Source organism: Felis catus, chromosome B3 (genome assembly GCF_018350175.1).
Source record: "Felis catus isolate Fca126 chromosome B3, F.catus_Fca126_mat1.0, whole genome shotgun sequence".
NCBI lineage: Eukaryota > Metazoa > Chordata > Mammalia > Carnivora > Felidae > Felis > Felis catus.
The window spans coordinates 42323435-42344193 of NC_058373.1; the positions used below are offsets into that span (position 1 = coordinate 42323435).

Sequence of the window (20759 nt, forward strand, 5' to 3'; positions counted from 1 at the left end):
TTACAGTCTGTTCTGCTGGAAGGAGCAAAACTGAAACCAATTCACTCAGAAATAAATGCTGCGTTCTCTTGGAAACCTACTCTACCCCTTTAGATATAGCTCCTTCCTCCAAACTTCCTCTCCTCCTGCTCATTGGTCAGATGCCTCTGCACCTGTGGAGCATGGAGACCCAAGAGAACAAGGCCCACGTCGTTACACTGTGCGGTGTTCATCTGTATTTGTCCTTCCTAGTTCAGAAAACTGAATATGCTTCCTCCGAATCCAAACGTCTGAGAACAGTGGCCAACCAAGGAGACGAGGCCTCACTTTCACACAGGTCCTGTCCCGGGGCCTGCATCAAACTTTCCAAAGGGCTGGCAAAATGAACCACGCATCCTGCATGACCCCGATGCCTGGAGCCAAATGGTCTCCTACAGGGGAGATGGAATCGTTTTCACCACTTAGAGGTAAATAAATGGAAGAAGATGTAACTAATTTGGGGACTATTTAGCATCAGGTAATACAAAGGTAATACAAAACCCTTCTTCCCTTCTCTTGCTAAAGGGTTGGGTTCAGTCCCACTCTTCTAGAAGCTCCATTTCCAACCATGGGATAAAATTTTGATCAAGATTTAAACTGTCCAAGTAAGTCACTTTTACACAAAGGTCAAGTCACCTATATAACTGTGAGGATTAGCGATCTTTGTAGAATGGAACCAAAAAGGTCTCACCCAGATTACAACCCTACCTGCTTAGCACCCTATCCTCTCCTTACAGTCAGTCAGTAAATATAAAAATTAAACATAGTCAGCCGGAATTGGATCATTAGAAGTTCTTACTAGGGTCACCTTGGACTGCGTATCACTACTAAGTCTCAAAGTAGCAGAGATTACTTCCGTAACCATTGCAACAAGGTAAATATTGACCCCTATCTGTGCATTAAGACTGGACGTCACTAAGGCTAAACACCTCTCCCATATGTAAATGAGGTGCAGCTCAACCGACTTCGCTTTCATTCACTACTTACTTGAGAGCACAAACTGAGTAGGTCTAGAGGCTTGGAAAGTAAGCACTGTTTGCACTTCGACTGAAGACGTTAACGCTACTACCGCCTTCACTGAGCAGAGTGACAAAGAGTAACGCCAACCACTCACTCGTCCATGAGCTATTTGCCTAGAAAGCAGACGACCAACTCAAGACAGGTTTGAGGAGAGGCTGCTGGTTCCACCTTACCCGGGTCTGCATCGTGAGGAGAGCAAGCAGCCGGAGAAGAGGAAGCCCAACGCCGTGTAAGGGAGCCGCCTGCTTTGGGCACCTGCCATCCACCTGGTCAGGACCAGAAGCGTAATCCACCAAACACAGGTAAACGGAAGGATTCACCCAGACCGCCACATTCATAAGAAAATAAAGTGTTGGGGCGCCTGGGTGGCGCAGTCGGTTAAGCGTCCGACTTCAGCCAGGTCACGATCTCGCGGTCCGGGAGCTCGAGCCCCGCGTCGGGCTCTGGGCTGATGGCTCAGAGCCTGGAGCCTGTTTCCGGTTCTGGGTCTCCCTCTCTCTCTGCCCCTCCCCCGTTCATGCTCTGTCTCTCTCTGTCCCAAAAAGAAATAAACGTTGAAAAAAAAATTTTTTTTAAAGAAAATAAAGTGTTAAACGTAAATGTGATGGTCTTCCCAAACTCTCTTCTAAAAGAGCCACCAAAACACAATATACATTAAGAGGATCAAATGTACCAGACTCCCACACATATACTCCAGGCTCTAAAAAACCCACCAACACCATTGACAAAGCACCTTTTCCCTATTTACCAGCAGGGTTGAGTAGGAAGCCCCTGTCTCGCTTCAAGTTCACAAAGGGAACACTGAGTAGGTAAGGAGAGTGCCATTTCCAGTCACAGACTTCTGCATAATGAATTCTTGGCCACACAGCATACCCACAACAAGGATGAGGGTGGAATTAAGCAGGGCTGGTTTTCCTTAGAAAAGCAGCCATTTGCTCAGGGTGGGGGGAGGGTCCGTTGAAAAAAGTGTCCATGACATGGCAGATAAGTCTTTTCTCACCTAGAAAACCACAGCTGACACCATGCCCCCCCACCCAGCCCAGGATCTAAGAAGGACTTCCCAGGGGAGGCCTTGGATCAGTCTCTGATCTAGATCTCAACTTCTTCATGGAAGCAGTGTCCATGGTAATTTTTCTGTTCCAAAGGGCTGGTGTGAGCATTTCTGCAAACACCAGGCCTCAAAAGCCTAGGTGCCTCACACACCAGATCCTCAATAAATGAAGGCTAATTTTAAAGACCAAGGTGATTACCTCTTCTGAGACACCAGAGCCTGAAGCCATTTTTCCAACAGGATTAACACTGATTAGCTTTTCCAGGCCATCAGCACTGGCTTAGGGGTAGGCAGCATACCCTGAGAATTTAGATGGTTCTGGGTTGAAGGTGGAGGGTGGGGGGCAACGGGACTAAGACCTCCAAACAGAAAGCTGGTTCCTCGGAAGGACGGGAAGACTGAGAAGCTAGGAAAACTTGAGGCCGTGCCCAAGATGGCTGTTACCACCTAAAAGGGAGAATCCATTCAAACATGCTCCACAGAGGTGCCAAGGTATGGGGACATCAGGCCCCAGAGAGGCAGGACTATAATCTCACCACGTAACTGGGCTGTGATGGCAACAGCTGCTACCCTCATCCCAACAGAGTAAATGCTGCTTCTTGCATTTAACATTCAGAATCAAGTCACAGGTAAATCACAGAAGCCCGTACTAAACGAGAGAATATAAATATCACCAACGTGGAGCATTAGAAAATCAAAGGTACAGCTGCCCCAAATGGAGAGGTAGATGATGGTGGGGGGAGGGGGTCAACAAGAAACAGCCTATGGAGGAGACAGAACAAGGATGGAGGAGGTTGCTGAGGGGGCAGGGAGGGGGCAGGGAGGAGACAGCTATGGGACTGACAATGTTAATCAGCTGCAGGGAGGAAGGGAGAAGGGGGATGGTCGGAGTGAGCTCATCAGCAATCACAACAAGACACCATCAACAGCTCTTAAAACTGATCAAGTGAGAAAAGGTGCTGCTAGCAGAGTATTTATACATGTCCAAGCCACAAAAGTAAAAATGATCTGCAGGGGGGTAAAAAAAAAAAAAAAAAAAAGGTGGTTGCTTCTGAGAAAAGCAAGACTAAGTGAAGGAAGAGGTAAAGTAAAGCCCTATTGCTTTCATTACAAGCCGTTCTGGAATGTTTTCCACTGTTAGCCATTTGCATGCATTACTTCGACTAACATTATATGACAGGCAAGATCCTCTAGAAGACTAATGTTTAGGTCACAGCTGTAGGTTTTTTCTCAACTTACAGCAGGCTTCACAGTGCCGTGTTGAGTCCTTGCAGCACGCTTAAAGCTGGCCTGCAGCATACTTAAAGTCATGTTTAAACTCTGCGAGTAGACTAGTTATTTTCTGGTCTGAAAAGCTGTCCAATTCCGATTTGTTATAAACAGAAAGGCTTTGTTGATGATTTCAGGTCTTCAGAATACGGGACTTCATAGCTAAACTATGGGAGTTTTAAAGATTTGTGTTCTATAGGAGACTATTTCAACGCAGACACAAATAATCCAGAGCCGTTAAGTTCGGGAATGACGACCAATTCTTAGAAAAGGCTCAAATCTTGAGCTCTCCACAGGGCTAACCTTGAAAGAGATTAAGTGATGAGCCTCATTAGTCAAAAAGCATACAGAAACAGCACATTCTATTATACCCGTGAATTCCTAAGTTTAATGAAACACAATCTGGAAATTGTTGTTGTTCTGAAACATTTAACTAAGCACAGACAGCAGAGTGAGGAGCCTCGCACATGACAGGGAACCCTGATCAAGGATGTGATGCTAATTAGGATGATGCTAATTAGGACTCCCAGCCACTCAGGGAGCCCACAGGGGGGTAAGCAAGTGGCAGCGCCTCCATTCAACCAGCAGAGTAATCTAAAGAATCCAGCTAATAATGGAGGATGGCAGGAAGACAAAAGTGCCTAACAGATTACATTTTTAATGAGGAAAAATAAGCATCGGAACTCACCTTTCCTGACGTCAGAGCTTTTAAGGGACTGATAATGACAAACAGCTATGTAGATCCTGCTTTGAATTTTACCGATTCAAGACCTCCCCTAAACAGCACTGGGAATTAACGATTCCCAGAGAGTCAGAAACAGTGTTTTTCATTTAAAATTGGTTTTTAAATATTTTTCTTACAAGCCTGCAGGGAAAATGGAGATAAGTTCAGAATATTACATCTATTCTTAAATCCAGAATACATCACGAGTCATTAAGTAAAACGTTAAACAAGTCATTTGTCATATGTGCCTCCCCCCAAACACTTTATCAATTTCTCTCCTCTCTCATGCACATAACCCGTTAAGAGCACACGTTTATTCCTGTGAAGCATGGCTATCTCCAATTCTCAACGTTCACCCCTACAAGATCTCACCCAGCAGTGCTTGGCCTTCTGAAATACTCAGAACATGATTGATTGATTTTATTTTTCATTCATTAAATTGTATTCAGCCTCAGCCTGGCCCACATCCCTTAAAGCAATTCTCCTCTCTCTGGTTTATGTCAAAATAAAAGCTTCTGCTAGCATTTCTTCATGACTTTAGACACTTTCAGCAGTGTCAAGATTTCACATAATTTCTCGTATTCGTATACATTTAAGACAAATGTTGCTGTTGTTTGATATAGCTTTTTCCTAAAAAGGATAGTGAAATAAATATCCTCAGAAAGCAAGCCAAATGAAACATACAAATCAGGCAGTAAACCAAGAGAAGGGTTGACGGAAGGGAAAACAACGAGGTAAGTCTGTCAAATTTCATTTAAGTTGCCAGAAAATAGGAATGTTAAAGGAATCACCAGGGGAGGAATTCCAAAGGACTGAACCACTGTGTTCCTATCAATGTTGGCCACAGTATGATTTCACAGAGCTTTCAAAAGCAGCCAGGATTATGTAGGCATCTTGAAATAGGTGTTATTACTGCTCCTTCCCCACAGTATTTTCCTCTCCTAGTGATTCAGTCCATTATTGCCCCTGTTCTCCACCCACCCTGCCCCCAGTCACAGCCATACACCCCAAGGAGAAGTAAATGGAAAGCCCAGTTTTCCCTTCGGTACAGGCCATGGCCTAAGAAAGCACTTGGCTCACTGCTCTCGGATCTGGAACCCAGGGAAAGGCTTATGTCTGAGGTGTTTCCTGCCCTCTGGGCCCAAGCCCCTTAACCAAACAAGACCTGTAGGTCCTCCAAGGACAACACGCAACACCAGGACAACCAAATGGTTCCTGAGCAGGACAGCTCCCTTACTCTTTCCTATCCCCTATACACGTGATCCCACTGCCCTCAGCGCAGAACTCTGGGCCGTGCACTCCACCCCTCCCCAGTCCTCCGCTCCTCACACAGACTGTAAGCACTGGTCTCCCTGCAGGCAGGCATTCAGCCCACCGCACTCCTGCCTCTCAGCATCCCCACACTGGAGGGGCACACTCATATGTCAGATACTACCTGGCCGGGGGGCTGCCCACCATGGTGAGAAAGGAGGATTCTGTATCCTTTTATCCAACAACTTAAGATCCCATCAAAATTATGTTTACAATGACTGCAAGATAGCTCACGGCTCAATTGCATGTTCATGTGAATCAGCCATTTTTATTTGGGTTTCCCAAGAGAATGGTCCCTTCTCTTCTGTTTGACCTCACCTCTCAATTCAACTAGGCTAACTGTCACGGCATTTTCTCGCAAGAGCTATTGTGGACTACGGTACAGTTCTATCCTGCTTCAAAGGAATGAGACAGTTTTAGAGGCAGAACAGCCCTTAGCCATCAGTCAGGCATGCCAAAATTTCCCAAATGCCAGTCTTCAGCCAAGTGCTGGCTAGTTCATGGCTAACAGCCGCAGGTCAGCAGGGAAATGACAAAGAGGTGTAAGCAGAAGAGAATTTTCATGTATGAAAATGCTAAGCGCATGCCATCTAACGACAAATGTAGGACATTCCTACTTTTTCAGTATTAAAGTATTTGTTTTTTCATGAGATGTTAGATGGGAAGGTTTTTTTTTTTTTTCAAATCTTTAATGATGAAAAATTCTGACGCAAAATAGTATAGGATATAAGCATAGTGAAGACTCACACACTCATCCAGCTTTAATAATGATCAACTTTATATATACATAGCCAAAAACATATACTAGAAATTGGTCATGAAGTTTTTTTTTTCCTGTTCCACAAAATCTCAAAGTGTGGGAACGACTAATTGGGGCCAGCCTACACGTTTTACAGATGAAGATACGAAAATTGGCAAAGATCAGCTTGTCCCCAGTTGTGCAGCTGGTCAGAAACAGAACCAGTAAGCCTCGTGTGCCACAATACGGTTTTTGAGAGGAGGGGCGCAGCCAATCCTTCTTAAGCTGTCAAATGTCAATCCAAGGACACCGAGGACCTGCCTTTTGTCCCTGCCGAGGGAACTTGGGACTGTGCAGCCCCATCTGGGACAATCAGAGTGCAAAACCCATAATCTATAACCCAAGTTCATTTCAAGAACCACCAAGCAGTTTCACAGTGCAATGACTACTAGAATTTTCTACATTCCTTATCAAACACTTCAAAAATCAAACGTTTATAAAGCAAACAAGTGTGAATAAATGAGAATTCATGCCGTAAGGTTAAAAAACAGCTACTTATCCATTCTTGCAGACTCCCATCCTCACCCCACCCAACTACGAGGTGCAAAAAACAAACAGCAATGTAAGTAGTAAGACCAGACAGCTAGCTACACAGGCCTGCCTCAGAAAATATCAAATGAGACAGGCTAAGTGACAATGTTTCCACACTAAGTTTTATCAATGCAGGGGAGTGGCTAATTGGTAAGAAGATACATCTTTTTTTAATCTTTTTTTAAAATGTTTAATTTTGAGAGAGAGAGAGAACACGCACACACAGAGGAGGTGCAGAAAGAGAGGAAAACAGAGAATCTGAAGCAGGCTCTGTCAGCACAGAGTCCGATGCAGGGCTCAAACCCATGAACCGTGAGATCATGACCTGAGCTTAAGTCAGATGCTTCACCAAATGAGCCACCCAAGGGTCCCAATAAGAGGATATATTTTTTAGGGATCACGGGGTGGCTCAGTCAGCTAAATGTCCAACTCCCAATTTCAGCTCAAGTCATGATCCCGTGGTTCAGGAGATCGAGCCCCTTATCAGGCTCAGCGCTGAGCCTCTCTCTCTCTCTGAAAAGTAATTAAGCACCTAAATTTTTTTTTTTAATGTTTATTTTTGAGAGAGAGACCAAGTACAAGCGGGAGAGGGGCAGAGGGAGGGACAAAGAATCTGAAGCAGGCTCCAGGCTCTGAGCTGTCAGCACTGAGCCAGAGGCAGGGCTTGAACCCAAGAACCATGAGATCATGACCTGAGCCAAAGTTGGACTCTCAACCAACTGAGCCACCCAGGTGCCCCAACATTTTTTTTTTAAAGAAGATATGTATTTTTAAAGGACTCACCGAAATTCTCAGTTTATGTAAAGAGTTGATTTCCCTGAAGATATCCTAAAGCATCGGAGAAGCCTTCAGCAGCAATACCTAAAACAGTAGAAATCATCAGAATCAAGTGATATTATAGATGTCAGTTTGGGGGGCGGGGGACAATTCTCCATCTATACATTTGGTCATTTTCCCCCATACTAAGCATGAGAGGAAATAACTCAGGAAACAATGAATTTCCGCTCCAACACATGGGCTGGGAATTTTCTTTACCAACAGGGAATTGAGGTCCCAAGACAGTTATTTCAAAGACCAAAATTATGTTACTGTTGGCAGAGAGGCAAAAACTCATTCCTCCCCTTCCCTGTGGTAAAAATCCTTAATGGTTTTGAATTTAAACAAAGACCAAATGTATACATCTCCCCACCCACTTGCCCCCACCAGTGTTTAGAACAAAAATCAGGCACTTTTCTCCTTTTTAAAAATTAGCTTACAGGAGCCTTTCTGGTCTCATTCACCCTTTTCCTACTCAGCTCCTCGAACGTGTCTATCAAGTGGTCCCTTCTTGCTTCAACTGTTCCCATCTTATTCCCGATTCTCAGAGCCATTCACAACTGACCATTTAGCACCCCAGTCCCTGGGAACCCAGTCTGAAGCAGAGAAGCACCATCATCGACTGTCCAAATCAAAATGGCTCATAGCCACAGTTAACAAACAGGTATCTGAGTAAGAACATATATGTGAGTCCTTGAAACAGGATAAACATTCAACTAAAGAACCAAGTACTTATATGAAATAGACCCAGGTACATGTAATCATACCTGGGTAGTTATGTAAGACTAGTTAATAAAAGGTGTTGGTTAGCTATTTGGGAGAAAGAAAAAATCTAGATCTCTACCTCTCTGCTTATAAAAAAAAAACCAAACTCCAGGTAGAATCATGAGTCCTAGAAGAATATATAAACAAATAATTTTATACCACAGGGACAGAAAAGCTTTAAAAAAAATTTTTTTTAATGTTCATATATTATTGAGAGAGAGAGAGAGAGAGAGAGAGAGAGAGAGAGAGAGAGACACACACACACACACACACACACACACACACACACACACACACACATGACATGTGAGCAGGGAAGGGTTAGAGAGAGAGGGAGACACAGAATCTGAAGCAGGCTCTGAACTGTCAGCACAGAGTCTGACATGGGGTTCGAACTCACAAAGCCTGACCCAGGGCAGGGCTCAAACTGTGAGATAATGACCTGAGCCCAAGTCAGATGCTTAACTGACCGAGCCACCCAGAAAAGCTCTTTCTAAACAGGACATCAAACACTGAAACTATAAAGGAGTGAGACATCTGGCTGGGTGAGTTTTTTAAAATTTCAAATTTGTGAATGGCAAAAATGTGTCAAAAACAAAGAACAAAAGGTGGTATTTTCATCAAAAAGTAAAGTAAGAAACTAGGTACAATATTTATACCGCAGACATATAAAGGCTACTTTCCTTATTAAGCAAAAAAAATGAAGCAGTAAGAAAATAGTCCTGTCAAAATGGACAAAGACGATTAATAAGCTTTCATTAAGAGAAGAATCCTAATACAGGGCGCCTAGGTGGCTCAGTTGGTTAAGTAGACAATTAACTCTTGATTTCCGCTCAAGTCATGATCTCACAGTTCGTGAGATCTAGCCCCGTGTCAGGCTTCCTGCAACAGCACATGCTCTCTCAAAATAAGCATTTTCAAAAAGGAATCATAATAGCAATAAACATATGAGAAGATAATCAACTACACTAACAATGAAAACATACAGCTTTAGAAAATGGAGGATTTTTTAACCTATCAAATTGACAGAGATGTTAAAGACTGACCACAGCCAATGTTATAGACATAGTTCACGATGTAGTCCACCACTTACATAATTTTGTCCACAGGTAAAATGACATATTCTTTGATCCAGCAATGCTACCCCTAAGAATTTACGGGTAGTTAATTGTGTAAGCAGAAAGATGGATATATATATAGCACTGTAATTAACACAGAAAACAAGTCAATGCCCTAAAGGTTCACAAATAGGAGGCAGGTTAAATAAACCATACAGATACTGAAAATAACGATTGAGGTTTGTATGTATTGATATGAAAAGATATCCACGTGAAACAGGTGAACAACCATGCACAGTATGATTCCATTTGTGTCTGTGTGTGTGTGTGTGTGTGTGTGTGTGTTTGTGTGTGTGTGTTCCTAGATGTCCTAAGACTCATCTAGAAGGATGTTTATCAAAATAGTTAGGATCACCACTGATTATCAGGATTTTAGAGCATTTTTTCTTCTTATACTGTATGAATTTCTTATGAGCAGGATTTTTCCAAAGAATACAATGAAGCCTTATCATACTCCAGGCTCCAGTGTAAAGTGTTACACTACATAGATTTCTACGTGCCTTCGATCAGCTTTCCTCTGAATTTACTGACATTTGTATCACACACGGCTTGTAATGAACATCGGTAAGAGTTCCCTTCCTCATCTCCAGCTCCTGTCCCTTCCCCAGGGCCACTCTGTCCTTGCATTTGGGTTTCTAAAGACACACCTGTATCCTTATTCTAAAACCCCCCTTTCTCACTTAACCTAGCTCAATTCAGTTTGTTACTTGTGACCAAAGGAGTACCACATAATACAGTGCTGCTTTTTATTTTCCATCTTCTCCATCATCCTATTCCATTTGAAAACAGAACAGTAAACCCTGTAATCACATCAATGAAGATTTAGGACATATAATGTCTTGTAATGGTTATGACTACAGCCAAAGTAACTGAAGCAGGAGACTCAAAGCTAGTGTAACAAAGGCAAAAGTATTTCAAGAGACAGGTAGATTCATTCCTGACTAGTAAGAGTGCTGATGAAAAGACTACCTGAATAAGAATAAAAACAAATGCGACATACTTGTCCAGATGGGCCATTTCTACGGTTAAAATATTCTCCACTCTCATGTTTTAACCACTTCACTGATTTATTTTTATTGGATTATGTTTATCTATGAAAAGCCGTTTTTTTCTATTTAGACTATAACATAATGTTTTCCCATAATGGGACCATTATGTTCAATTTATTTCCAGCAAACAAATTTATTCTTCTCATTGCCCTATTTTTAAAGGTTGAGAAGTTCCATATAATGCATGAATCCTCCTAATACCATAATTATAAACCTGGTTAAAAAGCTATAATCCCTTGTAGACATACAAATCCCTTTACAGGTGTGTTGGATGTAAAGTACAAATCTAATTAATCCTTCCCTCCATCTCCTGGAGGCTCCCTCTCAAAAAAAAAAAAAAAAAAAAAAGTCCCTAGAAAGTAGACAAAGGACAAGAACCACTATCCAATTTCAGTAATGAGTAATCATGAGACCTAACCAAGTATGTGTGTCTCCAGGGCCTAAGTCAGACAAACACACAGGGCCATGCCCCAGCCTCTCTCTTCTCACCCCTCCCCGGTAGAAGGGCATCTTTCTAAATGGATGGTTGGGGGCAGGTGGACAGGGAGCCAAGCAAGTCCGCATCTGAGGCTGAGACACATCAGGCGGGATTTGAGACACAACACAATACACTTAGGGGAGACAACACAGGGTGGTGCAAAGTATAGACTGACCCTGGATCACTTACTAGTCATTTGGCCTCGATGTGCCTTAACCTCTGTGTGCTTCAGTTTCCTCCTCTGTAATAATGCCCATCACAAGAGCTGTTTTGAGGATTAAAGAAGATAGTGTATCTAAAGCAACAAACAATGCTCAAGAGTCTAACATGGTCTTACTTGAGCTCAGTTTGGTGGGAGCAGCCTTGAGCAGAAACTCATTGTTCATTGCCTACTCATAGGAAGTAAGGTCCCTAAAAGAACTCTGGAATAGTATATATCTATGCATGACACTTACCTATCAAAAGCGCTTCCTCTTTAACATGGATAAGACCTTTACAAATGAAGAGAAACTAATTTTAGAGGTACCAGAAGCACATTAAAGAACTCTGCCTTAAAATGGACTTCTTTGGGTCATCATCGGATACATCATTTGGCAGCTCCCTTTTTTGAGTAATTTGAGTATCACGCGGTACCTTTTGTGAGTAATTTGAGACAGGCGTAGGTAGAGGTGACCAAAAGATAGCAAACGCTATGGACTTGTCACCACCCTCGGCACTTTAGGGTTGGACTTAACTGCTTTTGAATCCCGGGCCATTTGCTACTGAGAATGTATAGATACAGTTCTTAACTCAGTGCCTAAAGCAAAGTACCCCCAAATGGTACATCCACTACTGATTATCATCTTCACAGCATTAAAGAAACAAAACACATATTCAGTAATCTGATTGAGACCATACAAAGTACTTTTTCACCATGAAGATTTGATGGACATTTGTTTTCCACATTTTACTTGGCAGCATTTGCACAAGAATGTGGGGCCAAGGTGAAGGGGATCTGAGGAGGCAAGGACGTCTCAAGCCACAAAGGGCCTTCACAAGGCATGTGACTGACATCTCATGACATGGTACAGATCCGAAGCGGCTAACAACACCTCTGTCCTAACATTTCATTAAAAGACAAGGAATAGTGTGGAGCGCCTGGGTGGCTCAGTCGGTTGAGTGTCCGACTTCAGCTTAGGTCATGATCTCGCGGTTTGTGAGTTCGAACCCCGCATTGGGCTCTGTGCGGACAGCTCAGGGCCAGGAGCCTGCTTCTGATTCTGTGTCTCCCTCCCTCTCTGCCCCTCCCCCGCTCATGCTCTGTCTCTCTGTCAAAAATAAACATTATAAATAAATAAATAAATAAATAAATAAATAAGTATGTGAATAAATAAATAAATAAAAGACAGGGAATAGTGTAATAACACACTCAAGCTTTGTCCTAACACCATCAACATGAGCATAAAAATGAGGAGAGGGGCCCATATCAACATATCTTCAATGTTTTTGCTGCCCAACATTATTTAGAACATAGCACCAAGCAAAGCACAGAAAATCTAAATTGAGCTGATGAGAAGAGTATCCAGTTGGCCCTTGAACAACATGGGTTTGAACAATGTGGGTCCACATGTATGTGGATTTTTTTTTTTTTTTTTTTTTTTACAGATACAGCACTGTAAGTGTATTTGCTCTTAGGATATTAACATTTTCTCTAGCTTACTTTAAGTAAAGAGTATGTAATACATACAACATACAAACTACGTACTCATTGACTGTGTTACCAATGCAACTTGGGGGAGGGGAGAGTCAAAAGTTACATGCCCATTTCTGGCTGGGGGCAGGAGTGGCAGCCCATGTTATCCATGTTATCCTGGAGTCCAATGTACTACTTTTAGCTTGTATTTATCACTAACATTGGACACATTTACTCCTAATTCCTCAGGAGCAAAATCCAAGAAGCAAATAAATCAGATAGTTCTTCAGAGCCCTAAAATGCAGACTGGAAGAGACAGAGTAAAGACAAATTCTGAAAACAAAAATTCTCCCCATTGCCTAACACACCTACCACTTGCCAAGGATCTGTCTTGCTTTTTTCTGAAACCACAAGAACTTTTTCTGTCTATGTACAGCTCCGTGTTTACAGTCCAGCTCCACTGTCAGAAGGTATCCGACTCCAAAGCGAAATGTCCAGTTCTGTTTTCATGGCCCCGTCCCTGCTGAATTCCCAGCTAGAGGCTGGGTGCTGGGGTCAAAAGAAACCCAACAAAGCACAAGCTCAAAGCATCAATCCCCAAGGTTTCCAGAGAGGAGAAATGATAAGCTACCTTGCTCTGTGCAGGGCAAAGGAAAAAGCTCCAGCAATCTCTTTGTATTCCTCTCAAACCAGAATTCCAGCAAACTAGGAAGTGAGGGATGTTATAAGCAAAAAACAAACAAACAAACAAACAGATTCTCCATAAATGTGTAAAAGGCTGGGTTCAACAACCCGAGTTTCTCCAATGCAGGACATTTTAGACACTTTAATGTGCAAATATTCATAGTGAATGAGTAGCTCCAACCTTATTTGTATACAGATTCCCTTACTCCCGTGGTCTAGGTCCCGGGACAAGGGCCTCACACAACAGTTTGGAAAATGTTATAATGAGATTTTTATGCAAATGTTTATTGAAGGCTTACTCTGCTCTACTACATTCACAATTGCATGACTAAGCACAATGCCCTGAAAAGATCAATTAATGGGGCAAAGAATGTTAATGCAAAGGACTGGGAAGCTCGTGTTCGCTATGAGGGCCAGAGAAGTGCTACAATTATACACAGTGACCTCACTCAGACTATAGGTTTATCGCAACCAGAAAAAATTGACTGATGCCATGAATTCCTTCTTGTTATATAATTCACCGTTCCTCTTTTCAAAACTTTAAAGGCACAGAGAATCACACTAAATTAGTAACATGAGCAACTGGAATGCAGGCTTCATAGGAACAGGGACTCTACTAGGTTCAGGGCTATACCCTGGCCCTTTAATAGGATGGGTGCAAAGACGCCCCACCAATACAGGACTATATGAAGAAAAGAATAAGTAAGCAAGCTTATGTAAGTGTATCATTAACTCACTACTCACTGGCCAAAACATGCACTGTACATGTATTTTTCCTTATGACTTTTGGGTTAGAAGGAAATTTTTGTCTCTTGACTACCACATTCAGTATATTGTTATAGGCAATTATTTTCAATATGAGCCCAATTAACTAACATTCAAATGACTAGGACTTCCAATTAATCAGAGCTATGAAGAGAGTCTCCCTTGGGGAAAGGAAGAACAAACACATTCATCTTTTAGAAGTCTGCAACCACACACCAAAAAGCTTTCATCACCAATTTGCTGAAAAAACCAAGTGAGCATGGAATACAGACATCAAGAAATACCCTGTTATTAATTTCAAGATTCTGAATGTAACGTTTAACATAACCCTGAGATGTTACACTACCTTCAAGTGAACAAATCAAAACTTCAATGTTTTTGCCAAACTCAATTCACTATGACAAAATTGGGCTATTTATTTTGAGAAAGAGAGTGCAAGCGGGGGAGGAGCAGAGAGCCAGAGGGAGAGAGAGAATCCCATGCAGGCTCTGCACTGTCAGCAGCACTGTGGAGCCCAACACGGGCCTGGAACTCAAATTGCAAGATTGTGACCGGTGCCCAAGTCAAGAGTCGGACAATATAACTGACCGAGCCACCTAGGTGGCCCCGGGGAAGGCATTTTAGAAAAATTTCTAACAACTGTGTTTTTTCTTTAAGAAACAGAGAAGAAAAGAACAGGGAAATACTGCTCTAGTTCCCCATTGGTCTTTCCAAAAATTAAATTGATTAGACCCTTCCCTACTCCCATTTTTGCTACCAAGTAGTTCGTGGCCAGGATGTTCCTGTTGGCAGTTTCCAGTCTTGGCTGGAGTATGTTCCCATCTATTGCAGCAGTCCTTCCCGGTGGCCCCTGCATGCCAGCTCTTCCCCACCCCCAGAGTAAACCCCCAGAATCCAAGACTGCGAGAAGCATTTGAGTTGTGTCTTCAGCTCCCAGGCTAGAGGGACCGCCAGGGCCTGCTTCCTCCCTTCCCACCTCAACTGTCCTGGCAGTCAGCGCTCCTTCTCGAACCCTGCACCCTCTGAGCTGCTTCCACTGCGGTGGCCTTTGACCTCCAGGCTCCATGCTTAAAATGGCCTCCCCACCCTCCTACTCATCCGGCTGCCCATCAAGTTCCACCTACTCTGGGGAGACTTCATCAACCACATCTCTCTCTGCACTTCCCATACTATGTTGCAATCATCTATTTTAGTGTATATATTCCCCACTAGACTGTGAGCTCTTAGAGGCAATAATTGTGGCTTCCCCCCTAGTCCTTGCCTCAGCTGGAGCACAGTTCCTAACACACACTAAGTACTGAAATATCTGAATTAACAAATTTATCTTGTATGATTAGTAACTCTAAGACACTGAAAAAAAAATTAACTGTAAGACACTACAGTAAGGGGCTTCAAGAGGCTGGAGTACAGCAACAGAGTCAGGATGGGGTCAGGGGTATGAGCGTGTATATGCCTGTGCACGCATGTGTGTATGTGTGCGGACATACCTGCACAGAAAAAAAAAAAACGGGCTGCCTTGTTCTATGATCACTCTCCAACCCTGTACCTCAAAGTCAAGGTCCCAGTTAAAGCCCCTTTTCCATTCTTAGTCCTAGGGATTGGCTGTTAACTTAGTTTTCCACCACAGACCTTTCAGTAAACTCTCTGCTGTTTGACCTGATGTCAATCAGGGAACTACACAGTTGAGTATTCATTCCTTCTTTCCCATCCCGAAAGCAAACAAAGGCTTTATGAGGTTTAGATATCAGAAAATGGGACAAAAAGATACCCCTCTACAAGCTATCATCCCATCCCTAACCCCTAAAGCAAATCTGTTTTCTCCCTCACTCCACCTTGGATGCTGGGAGGAAGCACAAAGCATCACAGAAGACCAACAGTGGACCCAGATATACAAGAATAGGCAAATGTTAGCATCAACTATCTAAGCATTTCTTAGAAAAGTGGGGTGAAAACCTGTAGTGAAGACACCAAGAAGGTACAACCAATCCAGGGGAATATTCATTAGCACTAAAAAGAAATGAGCGATCAAGCCACGAAAAAGACTTGCAAGAATCTTAAACGCATATTACTGAGTGGAAAGCTAATGTGAAAAGACTTCATCCTATGTAATTCCAGCCACCAGACACTCCAGAAAAGGTGAAACTATGGAAAGAGCAAAAAGATCAGTGGTTGCTAGAGACTGGGGAGAGGGAGGGATGAGCAGGCAGAGCACAGACTTTGTAGGGCAGTGAAACTATGCCGTACGATACCAGAATAGTGGGTACATGTCATTATGCATTTGTCAGAGCTCACAGAAGGTACAGCACGTGTTCACTGTGCAACAGTGAACCCTAATGTGAAGTATGGATTTGGGGTGATTATGATGTGGCAGCGTAGGTTCACTGATTCTAACAAACGTACTGGTGAGGAATGCTGGTAGTTGGAGAGGCTGCGTATGTGTGTAGAGAGTGGGGATATGGAAATTCCACATCCTTTCTGCTCAATCTTGCTGTGAACTTAGTGCTCTAAAAAATAAAGTCCATGAAAAAATAAATTAAAATTAAAAAAAATTTTTTTTAAACAAAGGAAAGTGAGATACTGGTTCTCCATATGCCCCCCTGCCCCCCTTCTACCAGGCACCAAAGCCAGGGAAAACCCTACAGGGGTCCTCACCACTGGTGGCAAGAGCCCAGGGACAGATCTGGGGTTAGACAAGGGGGGGTTGGACCTTAATCACATTCTTAGCAACAGTGATAGAGAATCTGGCGTCCACCTATACATCACTTGTAGGTATCAGGAGTAGTGAGGTCGAACATGGCTGCCCATGCAGTGTTGGAACCTGCAAGAATAGGCCCCAAGAGGTGGTATCCTCCCTACTGTTATTCCCAGTGCCACCTCAACCTGTAATTTGAGGGCGATTACTCCCTATTAGCACCTTAAGAACTGCCTCTGTAGTAGAACAACTCAACTAAAGGACACAAAGGGAAAATGTGACTTCCTCCAGAGGTAAGCCATCTGGTTTTCCTCAACAGTGAAAACCCATCAACTGTAATAGAATATCCCACGGTTACAGCCAGAAGGAGGACAGGCTCAACTCCCATGAACAAGCAAAACGGCTCATTCCTCCAGCTCTCAAAGCCCGGATGTTTTGGGTGCTGTGAGCCAACATACAACATAAAAGCAACAGCAAGAATCAAGGTGCACTGTGAAATTTCATCAGCCTCCAGGCAACATAAAGGATCACAAATAAGAACATAGGGTCATTTGGAAGGACGGTTTAGCTAATCAAGAACAAATTAGCTACTCAGGTATACACAATGTGAAAATCAGGGACACTTATTTTTTTATAAATAAGAACCTATCATCACTTGGCTCTGATTAGTAGCTATTGTATCCCTCAAACTTCATCTTTCAAAAGCAATTTTGCTGCCCTAACCTCTCTTACTATGTGCACTTGGGTCTTCATAAATTGTCACCTGATGTATTTTTCAACTAAATCCCTCTTATCTTTTTTCATCTAGCCAATGATTCTTCATATACTCGTTACGGTACATTCCGTTCAAAACCAAAACACCCCCCCACCCCCCGCTTCCCCAAGCAAATCGTTTTGTCATTTAAACTTCCTCCTCTTCTCAGAACATATCCAAAACTAATTCTCCTTAGCCATGTCTCCTTCCTGTCCCAGATCTGTCATTCCAAAGGGCCTTGCTTCCCCCTGGAGATGCCCCTACTCTTGCTGTACTCTCAATTTCCAGGGATCTCATAGATTTCTCTGTGTAATTTGGCAATTCCCTATATCATTTTCTAGTCAGTCTAATACAGGTTCTGTAGGATTCTAGGACTATGAAAGGTAAGGCATACTCCAGAGCTCAGTGCACAGCCTGGTGCTGGGTCACCCAGGGCCAGAGGCATCTTGGTTCCTTTACACTCATGCTGAGTGAAGAAGGGCAGTGTGGGTCTCCTGGGCCTCACTTCATTCCCATTCGAAAAGCAGAGAGAAGAGCCTCCCTCATAAGCCAACCCAAGGACCACATGGGCCAAAGGCTGGGGTAAACATGCCTGCAATCAACTGACTTTCTTCTCCTTCCCATGTGTGACCTCCTGGCTCTCTAACTGGCATGATATCTCTAAGAACAAGAATTAACACTCAAAGGGCACCTGGCTGTCTCAGTCCAAGAAGCATGTGACTCTTGACCTCAGAGTTTTAAGTTCAAGCCCCACATTGGGTGCAGAGATTACTTAAAAATAAAATCTTTCAGGGGTGCCTGGCTGGCTCAGTTGGTTAGGCATTCGACTTAGGCTCAGGTCATGATATTGCAGTCTGTGAGTTCGAGCCCAGTGTCAGGTTCTGTGCTGACAGCTCAGAGCCTGGGCCCTGCTTCGGATTCTGTGTCTTCCTCTCTCTCTGCCCCTCTGCAGCTCGCACTCGGCCTCTCTCAAAAAAACAAACAGGGGCACATAGATGCCTCAGTTGGTTAAGTGTCTGACTTCGGCTCAGATCATGATCTTGTGGCCCATGAGCTACAGCTCCAACTCGGGCTCTGTGATGACAGCTCAGAGCCTGGAGCCTGCTTTGGATTCTCTCATTTTCTCTCTCTCTCTCTCTCTCTCTGTCTCTCTCTGGACCTGCCCTGCGCTTGCTTGCTCGCTCTCAAAAATAAACATTAAAAAAAATTTTTAAATAAATAAATAAATAAATAAATAAATAAATAAATAAATGGAAAATGAGAATTCACACCTTTCCTTTACCCTTCAGGGCATTTTTACCACTCAGAATTATCATATATGGTTTTACAATATGTCTTCAAATTAAAGGCCGTTATTTTTGAGGGATAGAATTTCAGAACTTTTCTTTACCACTTCATGTACCATATAAATACTTAAAACTTCCTGCTAAAAAGTTCAATCACCCATGAAATAATGAGAACATTATAACGAATCCCTAAGTATCCACCACTCTGATTCCACAGCTACCAACTCCCAGCCGGGCACTCACCTCACCCAGACCCTTTCCTTCCTGGGTCAATCGCCCCCTCACTGGACATTCTTTTGAAGCAAATACCAAATATCATACCATTTCAACTTAACGGTTTTATAAAACTAGTATTTTTAAGCAGAAAATGAATAAAGCTGTTGTCACCTGGAAAAAATGAAAATTAAAACTAATGCCTATCAAAGTTACGGCCACCTCGTTCCCTGTTGCACACAGATGACCTAATACAGATTCAGCAGGCCCGAGTTAGGATTCCTAGCAGCGCGGGAGGTGACTGGGTGACTGTGGGCAGGACACCCAGCCCCTCTCTGCCCCCAAGGAGGAAACCAGGATGTGAGGGCTCTGAGGCTCCCAAATCAACTAGGACTTTCTACTTGTATGTTTTGCTGTCACTCCTGGCACCGGCTTGGCTAACCAGAGTAACTTAGTCTTTACTTAATTCTTTGTGAAAAAGGATTAACACATATTCTAGTAGCAAAGTCTTCTCTAGAAACCCGTTTCTTCCATATTACCCTTATACCTAAAAAACAAACAAAAAATCCTTCCATTCTTTTTCTTCCCCAATCTCTCAAAATAAGAAGAAATACAAAGTAGAATCCTGCTTGAGTCTCTTGTCTCTGTTCTTACGGAATCAGTAAGAAATCTCATGCTCTGCCTCCACCCTTGGGCAAGATAACCTATAGAACTGACATGCTAAAAGTCACTGATGCAGGTGGCCAGAGGCCTCTGGGGATGGGATGACTCCCCCAACGGTCCCATGATGTCCCGTACAAGGCAACCGAAATCCTTTAAAAATTCTTTTGGACCAACTTGTAATTCAAATAGAAAACTATTCAGGGCATTGTCCAAGTCATCTGCCTCACCATGGACTTTGATTCTCTGTATCTGTACGGCCCCTATCATAGCTAGTGGCCACACACGGCTGGAGAGCGGTTGAAATGTACCTAATGCCTATCGCTGCATGCCATGAATGCCAACTCCATAGATTTTGAAGACTTAGCACAAGTAAAATACTTCATTAATAAGCTTTATATATTTTGAAATGTTAACACTTCCAATGTACTGGATTAAATATTAAATTTAATTTCACCTTTTAAAAATGTGGCTATTCAAGAGTTTAAAATTTTAAGTCTCCTTTCTAGTACAGTGCTTCTCTGGTTTCTAAGTCCTTTTCACGACATCACAAATATGTTTCATGTTAACCCAGCATAACTAGGGTTATTTGAATACAACCCTAAAACTAAACTTAATTCACTTGGACTTATTTTTAATTATCTTGTATACTTCCCCTGACAGTTCCTGTGAATTCCCATGAAGATCTGAATATTTAAGTGTTCCAGTAAGACCATTACAGCTACCTTGAGCATAAAATACCACACAATCATCCTAGAGACCCCTTCAGACTGAGAATCAAAACATTTAAAAAGCAATTCCAAGTCCCTATTTTTTATCTCATAATCAGAATATGGTAACATTTCTCCTGGCTGTTACGACCTTGGGTATTAGATTTTCACTCTATGCAGCTGACAAAATATACAAACCCACATATCTACTCTAAGACGGGCTGGAGGGGTACTGGCATTCTCCATAAATCAGGAGGAAAGCCACTCACCTGCTTTCTATTGGTTTCCAGGGCATGCAATCATAAACATCTGATTGAACCAAAGATTGAACACTGATTTTTTTTTAAAGGAAAAGTCAAACATCATGCCTGACC

At 42.8% G+C, this 20759-nt stretch overlaps 1 protein-coding gene across 13 annotated transcripts in view; it reads right to left on the minus strand.

The window, feature by feature from the left end:
• The window catches only part of TLN2 (talin 2), a 442548-nt gene that overhangs the window by 254395 nt on the left and 167394 nt on the right, over positions 1-20759 (minus strand). For 9 of the 13 annotated variants that reach the window (XM_019832311.3, XM_011282911.3, XM_019832308.3 and 6 more), the window contains one exon: positions 7507-7584. The exons of the other annotated variants lie outside the window; for them this stretch is intronic. The gene's annotated coding sequence lies outside the window, so the exon portion shown is untranslated. The remainder of the gene's footprint in view (positions 1-7506; positions 7585-20759) is intronic. 13 annotated transcript variants of the gene reach the window in all.